Raw genomic sequence first — 23,312 nt, 5'->3', positions numbered from 1 at the left:
ACACCACACCATACCATACCACAACAACCACACCATACACCAACCATACCACAACAACCATACCATACACCAACCATACCACACCATACACCAACCATACCATACACCAACCATACCACACCAACCACACCACACCAACCATACCACACCAACCATACCATACACCAACCATACCACACCAACCATACCATACCAACCATACCACACCAACCATACCACACCATACACCAACCATACCATACACCAACCATACCACACCAACCACACCACACCAACCATACCACACCAACCATACCATACACCAACCATACCACACCACACCATACCATACCACACCAACCACACCACAACAACCATACCACAACAACCACACCATACACCAACCATACCACAACAACCATACCATACACCAACCATACCACACCACACCATACACCAACCATACCATACACCAACCACACCACAACAACCATACCACACCAACCACACCACAACAACCATACCACACCAACCACACCACACCAACCATACCACACCAACCATACCACACCAACCATACCACACCATACCATACACCAACCATACCACAACAACCATACCACACCAACCACACCACACCAACCACACCACACCAACCATACCATACACCAACCATACCACAACAACCATACCATACCACACCAACCATACCATACCACACCACACCAACCATACCACAACTACCATACCACACCAACCATACCACACCATACCACACCAACCACACCATACCATACCACACCAACCATACCATACCACACCAACCATACCACACCAACCATACCATACCACAACAACCATACCATACACCAACCATACCATACACCAACCATACCACACCAACCACACCAACCATACCATACACCAACCATACCACACCAACCACACCACAACAACCACACCACACCAACCATACCACACCAACCATACCATACACCAACCATACCACACCAACCATACCACACCAACCATACCACACCAACCATACCATACACCAACCATACCACAACAACCATACCACACCACACCAACCATACCATACCACACCAACCATACCACACCACACCACACCAACCATACCACACCAACCATACCACAACAACCATACCATACCACACCAACCATACCATACCACACCACACCAACCATACCACAACTACCATACCACACCAACCATACCACACCACACCATACCATACCACACCAACCACACCACACCATACCATACCACACCAACCATACCACACCACACCAACCATACCATACCACAACAACCATACCATACACCAACCATACCATACACCAACCATACCACACCAACCATACCATACACCAACCATACCACAACAATCATACCACACCAACCATACCACAACAACCATACCACACCAACCATACCACAACAACCACACCAACCATACCATACACCAACCATACCATACATTACATTTACATTTAAGTCATTTAGCAGACGCTCCCATACCAACCATACCACACCAACCATACCATACCAACCACACCAACCATACCACACCAACCATACCACACCAACCACACCACACCAACCACACCACAACAACCACCAACCATACCATACCACACCAACCATACACCAACCATACACCAACCATACCACACCAACCATACCATACACCAACCATACCATACCACACCAACCATACCATACACCAACCATACCATACCACACCAACCATACCACAACAACCATACCACACCACACCAACCATACCATACCACACCAACCATACCACACCAACCATACCACAACAACCATACCACACCACACCAACCATACCATACCACACCAACCATACCACACCAACCATACCATACCACACCAACCATACCACACCAACCATACCATACCACACCAACCATACCATACCACACCAACCATACCATACCACACCACACCAACCATACCATACCACACTAACCATACCACACCAACCATACCACACCAACCATACCACACCACACCATACCATACCACACCAACCACACCACACCATACCATACCATACCACACCAACCACACCACACCATACCATACCATACCATACCACACCAACCATACCATACCACACCAACCATACCACACCACACCACACCAACCATACCACAACAACCACACCACAACAACCATACCATACCACACCACACCAACCATACCACACCAACCATACCACACCACACCACACCAACCATACCACAACAACCATACCACAACAACCATACCATACCACACCAACCATACCATACCACACCAACCATACCACACCAACCATACCACAACAACCATACCACAACAACCATACCACACCACACCAACCACACCACACCACACCAACCATACCACAACAACCATACCATACCACACCAACCATACCACACCAACCATACCATACCACACCATACCAACCATACCATACCACAACAACCATACCACACCACACCAACCATACCACACCAACCATACCACACCAACCATACCACAACAACCATACCACAACAACCACACCATACCACACCAACCATACCACAACAACCATACCATACCACACCACACCAACCATACCATACCACACCAACCATACCACAACAACCATACCATACCACACCACACCAACCATACCATACCACACCACACCACACCAACCATACCACACCAACCATACCACAACTACCATACCATACCACACCACACCAACCATACCACACCAACCATACCACACCACACCAACCATACCATACCACACCAACCATACCACACCAACCATACCACACCATACCACACCAACCATACCACACCACACCAACCATACTATACCACACCACACCACACCAACCATACCATACCACAACAACCATACCATACACCAACCATACCATACACCAACCATACCATACACCAACCATACCATACACCAACCATACCACACCAACCATACCACAACAACCATACCACACCAACCATACCACAACAACCATACCACACCATACCATACACCAACCATACCATACACCAACCATACCATACACCAACCACACCACACCACAACAACCACCAACCATACCATACCACACCAACCATACCATACACCAACCATACACCAACCATACACCAACCATACCATACACCAACCATACCATACCACACCAACCATACCATACACCAACCATACCATACACCAACCATACCATACCACACCAACCATACCACAACAACCATACCATACCACACCACACCAACCATACCATACCACACCAACCATACCACACCACACCACACCAACCATACCATACCACACCACACCAACCACACCACACCACACCAACCATACCACAACAACCATACCACAACAACCATACCATACCACACCAACCATACCATACCACACCACACCAACCATACCATACCACACCAACCATACCACAACTACCATACCACACCACACCAACCATACCACACCAACCATACCACACCAACCACACCACACCATACCATACCACACCAACCACACCACACCATACCATACCACACCGACCATACCATACCACACCAACCATACCACACCAACCATACCACACCAACCATACCATACACCAACCATACCACACCAACCACACCAACCATACCATACACCAACCATACCACACCAACCATACCACAACAACCATACCACAACAACCACACCACACCAACCATACCATACACCAACCATACCATACATTACATTTACATTTAAGTCATTTAGCAGACGCTCCCATACCAACCATACCACACCAACCATACCACACCAACCATACCACACCAACCACACCACACCAACCATACCATACCAACCACACCAACCATACCACACCAACCATACCATACCACACCAACCACACCAACCACACCACAACAACCACCAACCATACCATACCACACCAACCATACCATACACCAACCATACACCAACCATACCATACCACACCAACCATACCACACCAACCATACCATACCACACCAACCATACCATACACCAACCATACCATACACCAACCATACCACACCAACTATACCACACCAACCATACCATACCACACCAACCATACCACACCAACCATACCATACACCAACCATACCATACACCAACCATACCATACCACACCAACTATACCACACCAACCATACCACAACAACCATACCATACCACACCAACCATACCATACACCAACCATACCACACCAACCATACCACACCAACCATACCACACCAACCATACCATACACCAACCATACCACACCAACCATACCATACCACACCACAACAACCATACCATACCACACATACCATACCACACCACACCAACCACACCACACCACACACCAACCACACCACACACCACCCATACCACCGCAGCACCACACCACACCACCCATACTACACCCTCCATACCACCACAGCACCCAATACTACACCACCCATACCACCACAGCACCCATACCACACCACCACACCACCCATACCACCGCAGCACCCATACCACACCACCCATACCACCGCAGCACCCATACCACACCACCCATACCACCACACCACCCATACCGCCATACCACCGCACCACCCATACCGCAGCACCCATACCACCACAGCAACCACACCACCCATACCGCCATACCACCACAGCACCCATACCACCAAAGCAACCATACCACACCACCCACACCACCCATACTACACTACCCATACCACCACCGCAGCTCCCATACCACCGCAGCACCCATACCACCGCAGCACCCATACTACACTACCCATACCACCACCGCAGCACCCATACCACCGCAGCACCCATACCACCGCAGCACCCATACCACCGCAGCACCCATACCACCGCAGCACCCATACCACCACACCACCCATACCACAGCACCCGTACCACCACAGCACCCATACCACCACAACCTCAACATCATCACCACCCCCAAACACCGTGCAAGTCTTCAATACCTGCATCTCTTCATCCTCTCTACCGTTTTAGTGGGGAACGTCTCTTCATCCTCTCTACCGTTTTAGGGGGGAACGTCTCTTCGTCCTCTCTACCGTTTTAGGGGGGAACGTCTCTTCATCCTCTACCGTTTTAGGGGGGAACGTCTCTTCATCCTCTCTACAGTTTTAGGGGGGAACGTCTCTTCATCCTCTACCGCTTTAGGGGGAACGCTCTTCATCCTCTCTACCGCTTTTAGTGGGGAACGCCTCTTCATCCTCTCTACCGCTTTTAGGGGGAACGCCTCTTCATCCTCTCTACCGTTTTAGGGGGAACGTCTCTTCATCCTCTACCGTTTTAGGGGGAACGCTCTCTTCATCCTCTCTACCGCTTTAGGGGGAACGCTCTTCATCCTCTACAGTTTTAGGGGGAACGCCTCTTCATCCTCTCTACCGCTTTAGGGGGAACGCCTCTTCATCCTCTACCGTTTTAGGGGGAACGCCTCTTCATCCTCTCTACAGTTTTAGGGGAACGCCTCTTCATCCTCTACCGCTTTAAGGGGGAACGCCTCTTCATCCTCTACCGCTTTAAGGGGAACGCTCTCTTCATCCTCTCTACCGCTTTAGGGGGAACGCCTCTTCGCCCTTCTACCGTTTTTTAGGGGGAATGTCTATTCGTCCTCTACAGTTTTAGGGGGAACGCTCTTCGTCCTCTCTACCGCTTTAGGGGGAACGCCTCTTCGCCCTTCTACCGCTTTTAGGGGGAACGCCTCTTCATCCTCTACCGTTTTAGGGGGAACGCTCTTCATCCTCTCTACCGTTTTAGGGGGAACGCCTCTTCATCCTCTCTACCGTTTTAGGGGGAACGCCTCTTCATCCTCTACCGCTTTAGGGGGAACGCCTCTTCATCCTCTCTACCGCTTTTAGGGGGAACGCTCTTCATCCTCTACCGTTTTAAGGGGGAACGCCTCTTCATCCTCTACCGTTTTAGGGGGAACGCTCTTCGCCCTCTCTACCGTTTTTTAGGGGGAACGCTCTTCGCCCTTCTACCGTTTTAGGGGAACGCTCTCTTCATCCTCTACCGCTTTAGGGGGAACGCCTCTTCATCCTCTCTACCGCTTTAGGGGGAACGCCTCTTCATCCTTCTACCGCTTTAGGGGGAACGCTCTTCATCCTCTCTACCGTTTTAGGGGGAACGCTCTTCATCCTCTACCGTTTTAGGGGGAACGTCTCTTCATCCTCTCTACCGCTTTAGGGGGAACGCCTCTTCATCCTCTCTACCGCTTTAGGGGGAACGCCTCTTCATCCTTCTACCGTTTATGGGGAACGCCTCTTCATCCTCTACCGCTTTAGGGGGAACGCCTCTTCATCCTCTCTACCGTTTTAGGGGGAACGCCTCTTCGTCCTCTCTACCGTTTTAGGGGGAACGCTCTTCGCCCTTCTACCGCTTTAGGGGGAACGCCTCTTCGCCCTCTACCGCTTTAGGGGAACGCTCTTCATCCTCTCTCTACCGCTTTTAGGGGGAACGCCTCTTCATCCTCTACCGCTTTAGGGGGAACGCCTCTTCATCCTCTACCGTTTTAGGGGGAACGATCCTCTCTCTACCGCTTTAGGGGGACGCCTCTTCATCCTCTACCGCTTTAGGGGGAACGCTCTTCATCCTCTACCGCTTTAGGGGAACGCTCTTCATCCTCTACCGCTTTTAGGGGGAACGCTCTTCATCCTCTACCGCTTTAGGGGAACGCCTCTTCATCCTCTCTACCGTTTTAGGGGAACGCTCTCTTCATCCTCTACCGCTTTAGGGGGAACGCTCTCTTCATCCTCTACCGTTTAGGGGGAACGTCTCTTCGCCCTCTCTACCGTTTTAGGGGGAACGCCTCTTCGTCCTCTCTACCGTTTTAGGGGGAACGCTCTCTTCATCCTCTACCGCTTTAGGGGGAACGCCTCTTCATCCTCTCTACCGCTTTAGGGGAGAACGCCTTTCATCCTCTCTACCGTTTAGGGGGAACGCTCTCTTCATCCTCTCTACCGCTTTTAGGGGGAACGCCTCTTCATCCTCTACCGCTTTAGGGGAGCGTCTCTTCATCCTCTACCGTTTTATGGGGAACGCCTCTTCATCCTCTCTCTACCGTTTTAGGGGGAACGCTCTTCATCCTCTCTACCGTTTTAGGGGGAACGCTCTTCGTCCTCTCTACCGTTTTAGGGGGAACGCTCTTCATCCTCTCTACCGCTTTAGGGGGAACGCCTCTTCATCCTCTACCGCTTTAGGGGGAACGCCTCTTCATCCTCTACCGCTTTAGGGGGAACGCTCTCTTCATCCTCTCTACCGTTTTTTTAGGGGGAACGCCTCTTCATCCTCTACCGCTTTAGGGGGAACGCTCTTCATCCTCTCTACCGCTTTAGGGGAACGCTCTTCATCCTCTACCGCTTTAGGGGGAACGCCTCTTCATCCTCTCTACAGTTTTAGGGGGAACGCTCTTCATCCTCTACCGTTTTAAGGGGAACGCTCTTCATCCTCTACCGTTTTAAGGGGGAACGCCTCTTCGCCCTTCTACCGCTTTTTTAGGGGGAACGCCTCTTCGCCCTTCTACCGCTTTTAGGGGGAATGTCTATTCGTCCTCTACAGTTTTAGGGGGAACGCTCTTTTCGCCCTTCTACCGTTTTAGGGGGAACGCCTCTTCGCCCTTCTACCGTTTTAGGGGGAACGCTCTTCATCCTCTACCGTTTTAGGGGGAACGCTCTTCATCCTCTCTACCGCTTTTAGGGGGAACGCCTCTTCATCCTCTACCGTTTAGGGGGAACGCTCTTCATCCTCTCTACCGCTTTAGGGGGAACGCCTCTTCGCCCTTCTACCGCTTTAGGGGGAACGCTCTTCGTCCCTCTACCGTTTTAGGGGGAACGCTCTTCATCCTCTCTACCGTTTTAGGGGGAACGCTCTCTTCATCCTCTACCGTTTTAGGGGGAACGCTCTTCATCCTCTACCGCTTTTAGGGGGAACGCTCTCTTCATCCTCTCTACCGTTTTAGGGGGACGCTCTTCATCCTCTACCGTTTTAGGGGGAACGCCTCTTCATCCTCTACCGTTTTAGGGGGAACGTCTCTTCATCCTCTACCGTTTTAGGGGGAACGCTCTCTTCATCCTCTACCGTTTTAGGGGGAACGCCTCTTCATCCTCTCTACCGTTTTAGGGGGAACGCTCTTCATCCTCTACCGTTTTAGGGGGAACGCTCTTCATCCTCTACCGTTTTAGGGGGAACGCCTCTTCGTCCTCTCTACCGTTTTAGGGGGAACGCTCTTCGTCCTCTACCGCTTTTTTAGGGGGAACGCTCTTCATCCTCTACCGTTTTAGGGGGAACGCCTCTTCATCCTCTCTACCGTTTTAGGGGAGAACGTCTCTTCATCCTCTCTACCGCTTTTAGGGGGAACGCCTCTTCATCCTCTCTACCGCTTTAGGGGGAACGCCTCTTCATCCTCTACCGCTTTAGGGGGAGCGCTCTTCATCCTCTACCGTTTTATGGGGGAACGTCTCTTCATCCTCTCTCTACCGTTTTAGGGGGAACGCCTCTTCATCCTCTCTACCGTTTTTAGGGGGAACGCCTCTTCGTCCTCTCTACCGTTTTAGGGGGAACGCCTCTTCATCCTCTCTACCGTTTTAGGGGAACGCTCTTCATCCTCTCTACCGTTTTAGGGGAACGTCTCTTCATCCTCTCTACCGTTTTAGGGGGAACGTCTCTTCATCCTCTACCGTTTTAGGGGAACGCTCTTCATCCTCTACCGCTTTAGGGGAACGCCTCTTCATCCTCTCTACCGCTTTAGGGGAACGCTCTTCATCCTCTACCGTTTTAGGGGGAACGTCTCTTCATCCTCTCTACCGTTTTAGGGGGAACGCTCTTCATCTCTACCGTTTTAGGGGGAACGTCTCTTCATCCTCTCTACCGTTTTAGGGGGAACGCTCTCTTCATCCTCTACCGTTTTAGGGGGAACGCTTCTTCATCCTCTCTACCGCTTTTAGGGGGAACGCCTCTTCATCCTCTCTACCGCTTTAGGGGGAACGCCTCTTCGTCCTCTACCGTTTTAGGGGAACGCCTCTTCATCCTCTACCGTTTTAGGGGGAACGTCTCTTCGCCCTCTCTACCGCTTTTAGGGGGAACGCTCTTCGTCCTCTCTACCGTTTTAGGGGGGAACGTCTCTTCGTCCTCTACCCTTTTAGGGGGGAACGTCTCTTCGTCCTCTACCGTTTTAGGGGGGAACGTCTCTTCGTCCTCTCTACCCTTTTAGGGGGGAACGTCTCTTCGTCCTCTACCCTTTTAGGGGGGAACGTCTCTTCATCCTCTCTACCGTTTTAGGGGGGAACGTCTCTTCATCCTCTACCGTTTTAGGGGGGAACGTCTCTTCGTCCTCTACCGTTTTAGGGGTGGCGTGTAGCCTAGCGTAGGGCCAGTAACCGAAACGTTTCTGGTTCGAACCCCCGAGACGTTCTTCTCTTGAGCAAGGCAGTTACCCCTAACAATAATGCTTTACGGGAGCTGATGTCGTTGACGTGGATTTAGGCAGTCCTCCGCACCTCAGGGGTTGGGTTAAATGCTGAAGACACATTTCAGTGCTTTCAGACTCTGTATCCCCTCTCCTTTCCCACTGTCTGATGGCCACGTCTGACCTCTCAACACACCAGAGACCTACCAGTTAATTAGTGCTCTGTCTGTCCCATAATGACCTCTCAACACACCAGAGACCTACCAGTTAATTAGTGCTCTGTCTGTCCCATAATGACCTCTCAACACACCACAGAGACCTACCAGTTAATTAGTGCTCTGTCTGTCCCATGTCACACCACAGAGACCTACCAGTTAATTAGTGCTCTGTCTGTCCCATAATGACCTCTCAACACACCAGAGAGACCTACCTACCAGTTAATTAGTGCTCTGTCTGTCCCATAATGACCTCTCAACACACCAGAGACCTACCTACCAGTTAATTAGTGCTCTGTCTGTCCCATAATGACCTCTCAACACACCACAGAGACCTACCAGTTAATTAGTGCTCTGTCTGTCCCATAATGACACACCACAGAGACCTACCAGTTAATTAGTGCTCTGTCTGTCCCATAATGACCTTCTCAAGGACAAGCACTGGCTGATCAGACAGGCCAAAACTCCCATGACGAACTCCTCTATCGAGTTGCTGGACGAGGCCTACAGGAAACGGTTAGTAGTACCTCTTCTCTCTCCTCCCATCTTCTCTCACAACACCACACTATCCTTTATGAGTTATAATGTATCCTTTATGAGTTATAATGTATCCTTTATGAGTTATAATGTATCCTTTATGAGTTATAATGTATCCTATATGAGTTATAATGTATCCTATATGAGTTATAATGTATCCTATATGAGTTATAATGTATCCTTTATGAGTTATAATGTATCCTTTATGAGTTATAATGTATCCTTTGAGTTATAATGTATCCTTTATGAGTTATAATGTATCCTTTATGAGTTATGTATCCCCCCCTATCCTTTGAGTAATGTTTGCCCTCCCCCCCACAAGGTGGCGTACTCTGCTGTCAGTGGATGACTTGGTGGAGAAGGTGGTGAAGAGGTTAGAGGTCAGAGGGGAACTGGACAACACTTACATCATCTTTACCTCAGACAACGGATACCACACAGGTACATGACACACCTGACACAGGTACATCTCCACCCCCTCCTAAGAGGATAGCTACCACTCTGCTGACCCCCCCCCACCCCACCCCCCCAGGTCAGTTCTCTCACTCCACTCCGCTGACACCCTCCTCCTCCTCCCCCCCCAGGTCAGTTCTCTCTCCCACTCTGCTGACCCCCCCCCCCCCCCCCAGGTCAGTTCTCTCACCCACTCTGCTGATCCCCCTCCTCCTCCCAACCCCCAGGTCGTCTCCTCTCACTCCACTCTGCTGACCCCCCAGGTCGTTCTTCACTCCACTCTGCTGATCACCCCCACCCTCTCCTCCTCCCACCCCCCCAGGTCAGTTCTCTCTCCCCTGATACCACTCTGCTGACCCCCTCTCCCCAGGTCAGTTCTCTCTCTCCACTCTGCTGACTTCCTCAGGTCAGTTCTCTCTCCCCTGGATACCACTCTGCTGACCCTCAGGTCAGTTCTTCTCCCCCTGGATACCACTCTGCTGACCCTCAGGTCTGTTCTCTCTCCCCTGGATACCACTCTGCTGACCCCCTCAGGTCAGTTCTCTTCTCCCTGGATTACACTCTGCTGACTTCTCAGGTCAGTTCTCTCTCCCCTGGATACCACTCTGCTGACCCCCCTCCCCCAGGTCAGTTCTCTCTCTCCACTCTGCTGACCCCCTCTCTCCCCAGGTCAGTTTCTCTCTCCACTCTGCTGACCCCCTCCTCCTCCCCCCCCCCAGGTCTGCCTCTCTCCACTCTGCTGACCCCCTCCTCCCCACCCCCAGGTCAGTTCTCTCCACTCTGCTGACCCCCTCCTCCTCCCACCCCCCAGGTCAGTTCTCTCTCTCCCCTCTGCTGACCCCCTCCTCCTCCCACCCCCCCAGGTCAGTTCTCTCTCCCCCTGGATAAGAGGCAGCTGTATGAGTCTGATATAAGAGTTCCTCTGCTGATCCGAGGGCCCAACATCAAGCCCTAATCCAGACCACCGGGCTGGCGGTCCAGAACGTTGACCTGGGTCCTACCATCCTGGACATGGCCGGGTACAACGCCAGCAAGACTTCCATGGACGGCATGTCCTTCCTGTCTGTACTGGTGAGAACCCACTATACTATATATAACACCTAGTACAACATCATGTCCTTCCTGTCTCTGTACTGGTGAGAACCCACTATACTATATAAACACCTAGTACAACGGCATGTCCTTCCTGTCTGTACTGGTGAGAACCCACTATACTATATATAACACCTAGTACAACGTCATGTCCTTCCTGTCTGTACTGGTGAGAACCCACTATACTATATATAACACCTAGTACAACGTCATGTCCTTCCTGTCTGTACTGGTGAGAACCCACTATACTATATATAACACCTAGTACAACGTCATGTCCTTCCTGTCTGTACTGGTGAGAACCCACTATACTATATATAACACCTAGTACAACGTCATGTCCTTCCTGTCTGTACTGGTGAGAACCCACTATACTATATATAACACCTAGTACAACGTCATGTCCTTCCTGTCTGTACTGGTGAGAACCCACTATACTATATATAACACCTAGTACAACGTCATGTCCTTCCTGTCTGTACTGGTGAGAACCCACTATACTATATATAACACCTAGTACAACGTCATGTCCTTCCTGTCTGTACTGGTGAGAACCCACTATACTATATATAACACCTAGTACAACGTCATGTCCTTCCTGTCTGTACTGGTGAGAACCCACTATACTATATATAACACCTAGTACAATGTCAATGCAGCCTAGCACAACGCAGCCTAGCGCAACGCAGCGGCCTAGCGCAACGCAGCGGCCTAGCGCAACGCAGCGGCCTAGCGCAACGCAGCGCAGCGGCCTAGCGCAGCGCAGGGGCCTAGCGCAGCGCAATGCAGCGCAGGGGCCTAGCGCAACGCAACGGCCTCGCGCAACGCAACGCAGCGGCCTCGCGCAACGCAGCGGCCTCGCGCAACGCAGCGGCCTAGCGTAACGCAGCGTTTAGCGTAACGCAGCGTTTAGCGCAACGTAGCGGCCTAGCGCACGTGCAGCGGGGTTTAGCGCAACGCAGCGGCTAGCGCACGCAACGCAGCGCACGCAGCGCAGGGGCCTAGCGCAGCGCAGCGCCTAGCGCAGCGCAGCGGCCTAGCGCAACGCAGCGGCCTAGCGCAACGCAGCGGCTCTAGCGCACGCAGCGGCCTAGCGCAACGCAGCGGCCTAGCGCAGCGGCCTAGCGCAACGCAGCCCAGCGGCCTAGCGCAACGCAACGCAGCGGCCCAACGCAGCGGCCCAGCGCAGCGCAGCCTAGACATGGTGGCAGGTGTGTGTATTCTCTGTGTCAGGAGGGATCAGTGTTTAACTGTTGTGTGTGTATTCTCTGTGTTTAACTGGTGTGTGTATTCTCTGTGTTTAACTGGTGTGTGTATTCTCTGTGTTTTAACTGGTGTGTGTATTCTCTGTGTTTAACTGGTGTGTGTATTCTCTGTGTTTAACTGGTGTGTGTATTCTCTGTGTTTAACTGGTGTGTGTATTCTCTGTGTTTAACTGGTGTGTGTATTCTCTGTGTTTAACTGGTGTGTGTATTCTCTGTGTTTAACTGGTGTGTGTATTCTCTGTGTTTAACTGGTGTGTGTATTCTCTGTGTTTAACTGGTGTGTGTGTGTATTCTCTGTGTTTAACTGGTGTGTGTATTCTCTGTGTTTAACTGGTGTGTGTATTCTCTGTGTTTAACTGGTGTGTGTATTCTCTGTGTTTAACTGGTGTGTGTATTCTCTGTGTTTAACTGGTGTGTGTATTCTCTGTGTTTAACTGGTGTGTGTTCTCTGTGTTTAACTGGTGTGTGTGTGTTCTCTGTGTTTAACTGGTGTGTGTGTGTTCTCTGTGTTTAACTGGTGTGTGTATTCTCTGTGTCAGGAGGGATCTGTGTTTAACTGGTGTGTGTGTTCTCTGTGTTTAACTGGTGTGTGTATTCTCTGTGTCAGGAGGGATCTGTGTTTAACTGGTGTGTGTATTCTCTCTGTTTAACTGGTGTGTGTATTCTCTGTGTCAGGAGGGATCTGTGTTTAACTGGTGTGTGTGTTCTCTGTGTTTAACTGGTGTGTGTGTTCTCTGTGTTTAACTGGTGTGTGTATTCTCTGTGTTTAACTGGTGTGTGTATTCTCTGTGTTTAACTGGTGTGTGTGTATTCTCTGTGTTTAACTGGTGTGTGTGTTCTCAGGAGGGATCTGTGAACAGCACTACGTGGAGAACAGACTTCCTGGTGGAGTATGAAGGGGAGGGGTCTAATGTGTCTGATCCCGCCTGCCCCCTGCTGGGTCCTGGGGTCTCCGTATGTTTCCCTGACTGTGTGTGTGAGGACTCCTTCAACAACACTTACGCCTGCGTTCGTACCGTCGCCCCCTCTGTCAACCTCCAGTACTGCGAGTTTGATGACAACGAGGTAAAAGGGAGAGAACTGTTTAGTCACTAGGGATGTGTAGACATGTCTCACCAGCTAATATCTCTCTGTGTTCCCAGGTGTATAACATTACAGTAGACCCCTACCAGGTCATTAGTAATAACTAACTCTCTCTGTGTTCCCAGGTATATAACATTACAGTAGACCCTACCAGGTCATTAGTAATAACTAACTCTGTGTTCCCCAGGTGTATAACATTACAGTAGACCCCTACCAGGTCATTAGTAATAACTAACTCTGTGTTCCCCAGGTGTATAACATTACAGTAGACCCCTACCAGGTCATTAGTAATAACTAACTCTGTGTTCCCCAGGTATATAACATTACAGTAGACCCCTACCAGGTCATTAGTAATAACTAACTCTGTGTTCCCCAGGTGTATAACATTACAGTAGACCCCTACCAGGTCATTAGTAATAACTAACTCTGTGTTCCCCAGGTATATAACATTACAGTAGACCCCTACCAGGTCATTAGTAATAACTAACTCTCTCTGTGTTCCCCAGGTGTATAACATTACAGTAGACCCCTACCAGGTCATTAGTAATAACTAACTCTCTCTCTGTGTTCCCCAGGTGTATAACATTACAGTAGACCCCTACCAGGTCATTAGTAATAACTAACTCTCTCTCTGTGTTCCCAGGTGTATAACATTACAGTAGACCCCTACCAGGTCATTAGTAATAACTAACTCTCTCTCTGTGTTCCCAGGTGTATAACATTACAGTAGACCCCTACCAGGTCATTAGTAATAACTAACTCTGTGTTCCCCAGGTGTATAACATTACAGTAGACCCCTACCAGGTCATTAGTAATAACTAACTCTCTCTCTGTGTTCCCCAGGTGTATAACATTACAGTAGACCCCTACCAGGTCATTAGTAATAACTAACTCTGTGTTCCCCAGGTGTATAACATTACAGTAGACCCCTACCAGGTCATTAGTAATAACTAACTCTCTGTGTTCCCCAGGTATATAACATTACAGTAGACCCCTACCAGGTCATTAGTAATAACTAACTCTCTCTCTGTGTTCCCCAGGTGTATAACATTACAGTAGACCCCTACCAGGTCATTAGTAATAACTAACTCTGTGTTCCCCAGGTATATAACATTACAGTAGACCCCTACCAGGTCATTAGTAATAACTAACTCTCTGTGTTCCCCAGGTATATAACATTACAGTAGACCCCTACCAGGTCATTAGTAATAACTAACTCTGTGTTCCCCAGGTATATAACATTACAGTAGACCCCTACCAGGTCATTAGTAATAACTAACTCTCTCTCTGTGTTCCCCAGGTGTATAACATTACAGTAGACCCCTACCAGGTCATTAGTAATAACTAACTCTGTGTTCCCCAGGTGTATAACATTACAGTAGACCCCTACCAGGTCATTAGTAATAACTAACTCTCTCTCTGTGTTCCCCAGGTGTATAACATTACAGTAGACCCCTACCAGGTCATTAGTAATAACTAACTCTGTGTTCCCCAGGTATATAACATTACAGTAGACCCCTACCAGGTCATTAGTAATAACTAACTCTCTGTGTTCCCCAGGTATATAACATTACAGTAGACCCCTACCAGGTCATTAGTAATAACTAACTCTCTCTCTGTGTTCCCCAGGTGTATAACATTACAGTAGACCCCTACCAGGTCATTAGTAATAACTAACTCTGTGTTCCCCAGGTGTATAACATTACAGTAGACCCCTACCAGGTCATTAGTAATAACTAACTCTCTCTCTGTGTTCCCCAGGTGTATAACATTACAGTAGACCCCTACCAGGTCATTAGTAATAACTAACTCTGTGTTCCCCAGGTGTATAACATTACAGTAGACCCCTACCAGGTCATTAGTAATAACTAACTCTCTCTCTGTGTTCCCCAGGTGTATAACATTACAGTAGACCCCTACCAGGTCATTAGTAATAACTAACTCTGTGTTCCCCAGGTGTATAACATTACAGTAGACCCCTACCAGGTCATTAGTAATAACTAACTCTGTGTTCCCAGGTGTATAACATTACAGTAGACCCCTACCAGGTCATTAGTAATAACTAACTCTCTCTCTGTGTTCCCAGGTGTATAACATTACAGTAGACCCCTACCAGGTCATTAGTAATAACTAACTCTGTGTTCCCCAGGTGTATAACATTACAGTAGACCCCTACCAGGTCATTAGTAATAACTAACTCTCTCTGTGTTCCCAGGTGTATAACATTACAGTAGACCCCTACCAGGTCATTAGTAATAACTAACTCTCTGTGTTCCCCAGGTGTATAACATTACAGTAGACCCCTACCAGGTCATTAGTAATAACTAACTCTCTCTCTGTGTTCCCCAGGTGTATAACATTACAGTAGACCCCTACCAGGTCATTAGTAATAACTAACTCTGTGTTCCCCAGGTGTATAACATTACAGTAGACCCCTACCAGGTCATTAGTAATAACTAACTCTGTGTTCCCCAGGTATATAACATTACAGTAGACCCCTACCAGGTCATTAGTAATAACTAACTCTCTCTCTGTGTTCCCCAGGTATATAACATTACAGTAGACCCCTACCAGGTCATTAGTAATAACTAACTCTCTGTGTTCCCAGGTATATAACATTACAGTAGACCCTACCAGGTCATTAGTAATAACTAACTCTCTCTGTGTTCCCCAGGTATATAACATTACAGTAGACCCCTACCAGGTCATTAGTAATAACTAACTTGTGTTCCCAGGTGTATAACATTACAGTAGACCCCTACCAGGTCATTAGTAATAACTAACTCTGTGTTCCCCAGGTATATAACATTACAGTAGACCCCTACCAGGTCATTAGTAATAACTAACTCTCTGTGTTCCCCAGGTATATAACATTACAGTAGACCCCTACCAGGTCATTAGTAATAACTAACTCTCTGTGTTCCCAGGTGTATAACATTACAGTAGACCCTACCAGGTCATTAGTAATAACTAACTCTGTGTTCCCAGGTATATAACATTACAGTAGACCCCTACCAGGTCATTAGTAATAACTAACTCTCTCTCTGTGTTCCCCAGGTGTATAACATTACAGTAGACCCCTACCAGGTCATTAGTAATAACTAACTCTGTGTTCCCCAGGTGTATAACATTACAGTAGACCCCTACCAGGTCATTAGTAATAACTAACTCTCTCTCTGTGTTCCCCAGGTGTTTGTAGAGGTATATAACATGACAGTTGACCCCTACCAGCTCATTAACCTGGCTAAGACCATCGACCAGGAAGTCCTGGAGAAGATGAACCACAGACTGATGATGCTCCAGTCCTGTTCTGGACAGTCCTGTAGGACCCCTGGGGTCTACGATACACGGTACACTGACCAACCACCCCTCTCCTCTCTACAGACCACCCAGCTCTACCCCTCTCCTCTCTACAGACCACCCAGCTCTACCCCTCTCCTCTCTACAGACCACCCAGCTCTACCCCTCTCCTCTCTACAGACCACCCAGCTCTACCCCCTCTCCTCCTCTCTACAGACCACCCAGCTCTACCCCCCCTCCTCCTCTCTACAGACCACCCAGCTCTACTCCTCTTCTACAGACCACCCAGCTCTGCCCCTCTCCTCTCTACAGACCACCCAGCTCTACCCCTCTCCTTCTCTACAGACCACCCAGCACTACCCCTCTCCTCTCTACAGACCACCCAGCTCTACCCTCTCCTCTCTACAGACCACCCAGCTCTACCCCTCCCTCCTCTCTACAGACCACCCAGCACTACCCCTCCTCTCTACAGACCACCCAGCTCTACCCCCCCACCCTCCTCTCTACAGACCACCCAGCTCTACCCCTCTCCCTCTGCCACAGACCACCCAGCTCTACCCTCTCCTACAGACCACCCAGCTCTACCCCTCTCCTCTCTACAGACCACCCAGCTCTACCCCTCTCCTTCTACAGACCACCCAGCACTACCCCTCTCCTCTCTACAGACCACCCAGCTCACCCCCCTTCCTCTCTACAGACCACCCAGCTACAGACCACCCAGCTCTACCCCCTCCCTCTCTACAGACCACCCAGCACTACCCCCTCCTCTCTACAGACCACCCAGCTCTACCCCCACCCCTCCCTAACCACCCAGCTCTATTACAGACCACCCAGCTCTACCCCTCCTCTCTACAGACCACCCAGCTCTACCTCTCCTCTCTACAGACCACCCAGCTCTACCCTCTCTCCTCTCTCTACAGACCACCCAGCTCTACCCCTCTCCTCTCTACAGACCACCCAGCTCTACCCCACAGACCACCCAGCTCTACCCCTCTCCTACAGACCACCCAGCTCTACCCCTCTCCTCTCTACAGACCACCCAGCTCTACCCCTCTCCGCTCTACAGACCACCCAGCTCTACCCCTCTCCTCTCTACAGACCACCCAGCACACCCTCCCTAGCTCTGCCCTCTCCTCTCTACAGACCACCCAGCACTACTCCCTCCTCTCAGACCACCCAGTCTACCCCTCCCCAGACCACCCAGCTGACCACCCAGCACTATCTCCTCTCTACAGACACCCAGCTTACAGACCACCAGCTCTACCCTCTCCTCTCTACAGACCACCCAGCTCTACCCCTCTCTCTCTACAGACCACCCAGCTCTACCCCTCTCCTCTCTACAGACCACCCAGCTCTACCCCCTCTCCTCTCTACAGACCACCCAGCACTAACCTCTACAGACCACCCAGCTCTCCTCTCCTCTCTACAGACCACCCAGCCTCTACCCTCTCCTCTCTACAGACCACCCAGCACTACCCCTCTCCTCTCTACAGACCACCCAGCTCTACACCCCCTCTCCACAGACCACCCAGCTCTACCCCTCTCCTCTCTACAGACCACCCAGCTCTACTCCCCTCTCTCTACAGACCACCCAGCTCTACCCCCTCTCCTCTCTATACCCCCTCTCCTCTCTACAGACCACCCAGCTCTACCCCTCTCCTCTCTACAGACCACCCATCTCTACCCCTCCTCTCTACAGACCACCCAGCTCTACCCCTTCCTCTCTACAGACCACCCAGCTCTACCCCTCTCCCTCTCTACAGACCACCCAGCTCTACCCCTCTCCTCTCTACAGACCACCCAGCTCTACCCCCACCCTCCTCTCTACAGACCACCCAGCTTACCCTCTCCCTCTACAGACCACCCAGCCTACCCCCGTCCCCTCTACAGACCACCCGGCTCTACCTCCTCCTCTCTACAGACCACCCAGCACTACCCTCTCCTCTACAGACCACCCAGCACTACCCCCTCCTCTCTACAGACCACCCAGCTCTACCCATCTCCTCTCAGACGACCCAGCTCTACCCCTCTCCTCTCTACAGACCACCTAGCTCTACCCTCCTCTCTAGACCACCCAGCTCTACCCCCTCTCCTCTCTACAGACCACCCAGCTCTACTCCCCACCCCTCCTCTCTACAGACCACCCAGCTCTACCCCCTCTCCTCTCTACAGACCACCCAGCTCTACTCCCCTCCTCTCTACAGATCACCCAGCTCTACCCCTCCTCTCTACAGACCACCCAGCTCTACCCCCTCCTCTACAGACCACCCAGCTCTACCCCCCCTCTCTCTATAGACCACCCAGCTCTAACCCTCCCTCCTCTCTACAGACCACCCAGCTCTAACCCTCCCTCTCCTCTCTACAGACCACCCAGCTCTAACCCTCCCTCTCCTCTCTACAGACCACCCAGCTCTAACCCTCTCCTCTCTACAGACCACCCAGCTCTAACCCTCTCCTCTCTACAGACCACCCAGCTCTACCCCCTCCCCTCTCTACAGACCACCCAGCTCTACCCCCAACCCTCTCATAGACCACCCAGCTCTAACCCCTCTCCTCTCTACAGACCACCCAGCTCTTTCCCCACCCTCTCCTCTCTATAGACCACCCAGCTCTAACCCCCCCCTCTCCTCTCTACAGACCACCCAGCTCTAACCCCCCTCTCCCTCTTTACAGACCACCCAGCTCTTTCCCCCCCACCCTCTCCTCCTCTACAGACCACCCAGCTCTACCCTCCCACCCCTCTCCTCTCTATAGACCACCCAGCTCTAACCCCTCCTCTCTACAGACCACCCAGCTCTACCCCCAACCCTCTCCTCTCTATAGACCACCCAGCTCTACCCTCCCACCCCTCTCCTTCTCTATAGACCACCCAGCTCTAACCCCCTCTCCCTCCTACAGACCACCCAGCTCTCCCCCCACCCCTCTCCTCTCTACAGACCACCCAGCTCTACCCCCCTCTCCTCTCTATAGACCACCCAGCTCTTCCCAGACCACCCAGCTCTCCCCCCACTCCTCCCTCTCTACAGACCACCCAGCTCTACCCCCCCCTCTCCTCTCCCCCAGACCACCCAGAACTAACCCTCTCCTACAGACCACCCAGCTCTACCACCCCTCCTCTCCCCAGACCACCCAGAACTAACCCTCTCCTCTCCACCCAGCTCTTCCCAGACCACCCAGCTCTACCCCCCACTCCTCTCCTCTCTACAGACCACCCAGCTCTCCTCTCCCCAGACCACCCAGAACTAACCTCTCCTCTCTACAGACCACCCAGCACTACCCCCATCTCCCTCTACTCCTCCCACCCCTCCCTCTATAGACCACCCAGCTCTACCCTCCCACCCCTCTCCTCTCTATAGACCACCCAGCTCTAACCCCCTCTCCCTCTACAGACCACCAGCTCTTCCCCCACCCTCTCTCCTCCTACAGACCACCCAGCTCTACCCCCTCTCCTCTCTATAGACCACCCAGCTCTTCCCCCCCACCCTCTCCCTTCCCCAGACCACCCAGCTCTACCCCCCACTCCTCTCCTCTCTACAGACCACCCAGCTCTACCACCCCTCTCCTCCCCCCAGACCACCCAGCTCTAACCATCTCCCTCTCCCAGACCACCCAGAACTAACCCTCTCTCTCTACAGACCACCCAGTCACCACCCCCCTCTCCTCTCCCCAGACCACCCAGCTCTAACCATCTCCTCTCCCCAGACCACCCAGAACTAACCCTCCCTTCTACAGACCACCCAGCTCTACCCCACCCTCTCCTCCACGGACCACCCAGCTCTACCCCACCCTCTCCACGGACCACCCAGCTCTACCCCACCCCTCCTTCCCCACGGACCACCCAGCTCTACCTCTCCTCCACGGACCACCCAGCTCTACCCCACCCTCCTTCCCCAGACCACCCAGCTCTAACCACCCCTCTGTTCTTATCTCTGCAGATATACGTTTGACCCTCACCTGATGTTCAGTAACAGGAGCCACCGGCGCAACAGGCTGAGACGGGCCTGAGGAGAGGAGGGCTGTCTGAGCCCGTGCTGCTGTTCCCTAGTGTCTGAGACCTCAGCCCTGTAGGGGTTGGAGGGGGACCTTCTGTAAACTCCACACTACAGCACTTTTAACAGTCTGGACACAACATGTCTACCCTGTGTTTGGACACAGTATCACCCATTGATTGGTTATTTTAAGACACTGTTTGACTGATTTTAATTTTACATGTTGTGTTTGTTAATTACGTGAGGAAAATCAATGACCTCAAATCAGCTGTTTTTCAAATAATTAACAAGTCTTGACCTGCTACAGTAGGACTAGAAACCATTCTGGTTGTTCCTCTTTCTCTCAGTAGGACTAGAAACCATTCCTGTTGTTCCTCTTTCTCCCAGTAGGACTAGAAACCATTCTGGTTATTCCTCTTTCTCTCAGTAGGACTAGAAACCATTCTGGTTGTTCCTCTTCTCCCAGTAGGACTAGAAACCATTCTGGTTGTTCCTCTTCTCCCAGTAGGACTAGAAACCATTCTGGTTGTTCCTCTTCTCCCAGTAGGACTAGAAACCATTCTGGTTATTCCTCTTCTCCCAGTAGGACTAGAAACCATTCTGGTTGTTCCTCTTCTCCCAGTAGGACTAGAAACCATTCTGGTTATTCCTCTTTCTCAGTAGGACTAGAAACCATTCCTGTTGTTCCTCTTTCTCCCAGTAGGACTAGAAACCATTCTGGTTATTCCTCTTTCTCTCAGTAGGACTAGAAACCATTCCTGTTGTTCCTCTTTCTCCCAGTAGGACTAGAAACCATTCTGGTTGTTCCTCTTTCTCTCAGTAGGACTAGAAACCATTCTGGTTATTCCTCTTTCTCTCAGTAGGACTAGAAACCATTCTGGTTATTCCTCTTTCTCTCAGTAGGACTAGAAACCATTCCTGTTGTTCCTCTTTCTCCCAGTAGGACTAGAAACCATTCTGGTTATTCCTCTTTCTCTCAGTAGGACTAGAAACCATTCCTGTTGTTCCTCTTTCTCCCAGTAGGACTAGAAACCATTCTGGTTGTTCCTCTTTCTCTCAGTAGGACTAGAAACCATTCTGGTTGTTCCTCTTTCTCTCAGTAGGACTAGAAACCATTCCTGTTGTTCCTCTTTCTCCCAGTAGGACTAGAAACCATTCTGGTTGTTCCTCTTTCTCTCAGTAGGACTAGAAACCATTCTGGTTATTCCTCTTTCTCTCAGTAGGACTAGAAACCATTCCTATTGTTCCTCTTTCTCCCAGTAGGACTAGAAACCATTCTGGTTGTTCCTCTTTCTCCCAGTAGGACTAGAAACCATTCTGGTTATTCCTCTTCTCCCAGTAGGACTAGAAACCATTCCTATTGTTCCTCTTTCTCCCAGTAGGACTAGAAACCATTCTGGTTGTTCCTCTTTCTCCCAGTAGGACTAGAAACCATTCTGGTTGTTCCTCTTTCTCCCAGTAGGACTAGAAACCATTCCTATTGTTCATCTTTCTCCCAGTAGGACTAGAAACCATTCTGGTTGTTCCTCTTTCTCCCAGTAGGACTAGAAACCATTCTGGTTGTTCCTCTTTCTCCCAGTAGGACTAGAAACCATTCTGGTTGTTCCTCTTTCTCCCAGTAGGACTAGAAAACATTCTGGTTGTTCCTCTTTCTCCCAGTAGGACTAGAAACCATTCTGGTTGTTCCTCTTTCTTCCAGTAGGACTAGAAACCATTCTGGTTGTTCCTCTTTCTCCCAGTAGGACCAGAAACAGGTCATTTTGGAGTCACTTTTATTGTAAATAAGAATAGAATATGTTTCTGAACGCTTCTACATTAATGTGGATGCTACCATGGTTACGGATAATCCTGAATTAATCCACTTTTAATGTAGA

General features: G+C 50.5%; 1 long non-coding RNA gene and 1 pseudogene across 5 annotated transcripts; both read left to right on the top strand.

The window, feature by feature from the left end:
- LOC127927122 (N-acetylglucosamine-6-sulfatase-like) overlaps positions 1-21,914 on the top strand; it is a 44,636-nt pseudogene extending 22,722 nt beyond the window's left edge.
- Positions 14,323-17,313, top strand: LOC127927120 (uncharacterized). Of its 5 annotated transcripts, none has more exons than XR_008126182.1 (6): positions 14,323-14,618; positions 14,891-15,347; positions 15,411-16,135; positions 16,395-16,459; positions 16,529-16,591; positions 17,168-17,313. It is a non-coding gene; the product is annotated as an uncharacterized LOC127927120 (long non-coding RNA). The 5 variants fall into 5 exon arrangements; XR_008126181.1 differs by adding an exon at positions 16,978-17,042 and having other exon boundaries at positions 16,395-16,591; positions 17,168-17,269; XR_008126183.1 differs by lacking the exon at positions 16,529-16,591 and adding an exon at positions 16,915-16,977 and having other exon boundaries at positions 17,168-17,233.
- Positions 21,915-23,312: the final 1,398 nt, after the last annotated feature.

The sequence above is a fragment of the Oncorhynchus keta genome, unplaced genomic scaffold, assembly GCF_023373465.1.
Source record: "Oncorhynchus keta strain PuntledgeMale-10-30-2019 unplaced genomic scaffold, Oket_V2 Un_contig_9458_pilon_pilon, whole genome shotgun sequence".
NCBI lineage: Eukaryota > Metazoa > Chordata > Actinopteri > Salmoniformes > Salmonidae > Oncorhynchus > Oncorhynchus keta.
Note: the sequence above shows the minus strand (reverse complement) of the source record. Positions and strands in the feature narration are given on the sequence as shown.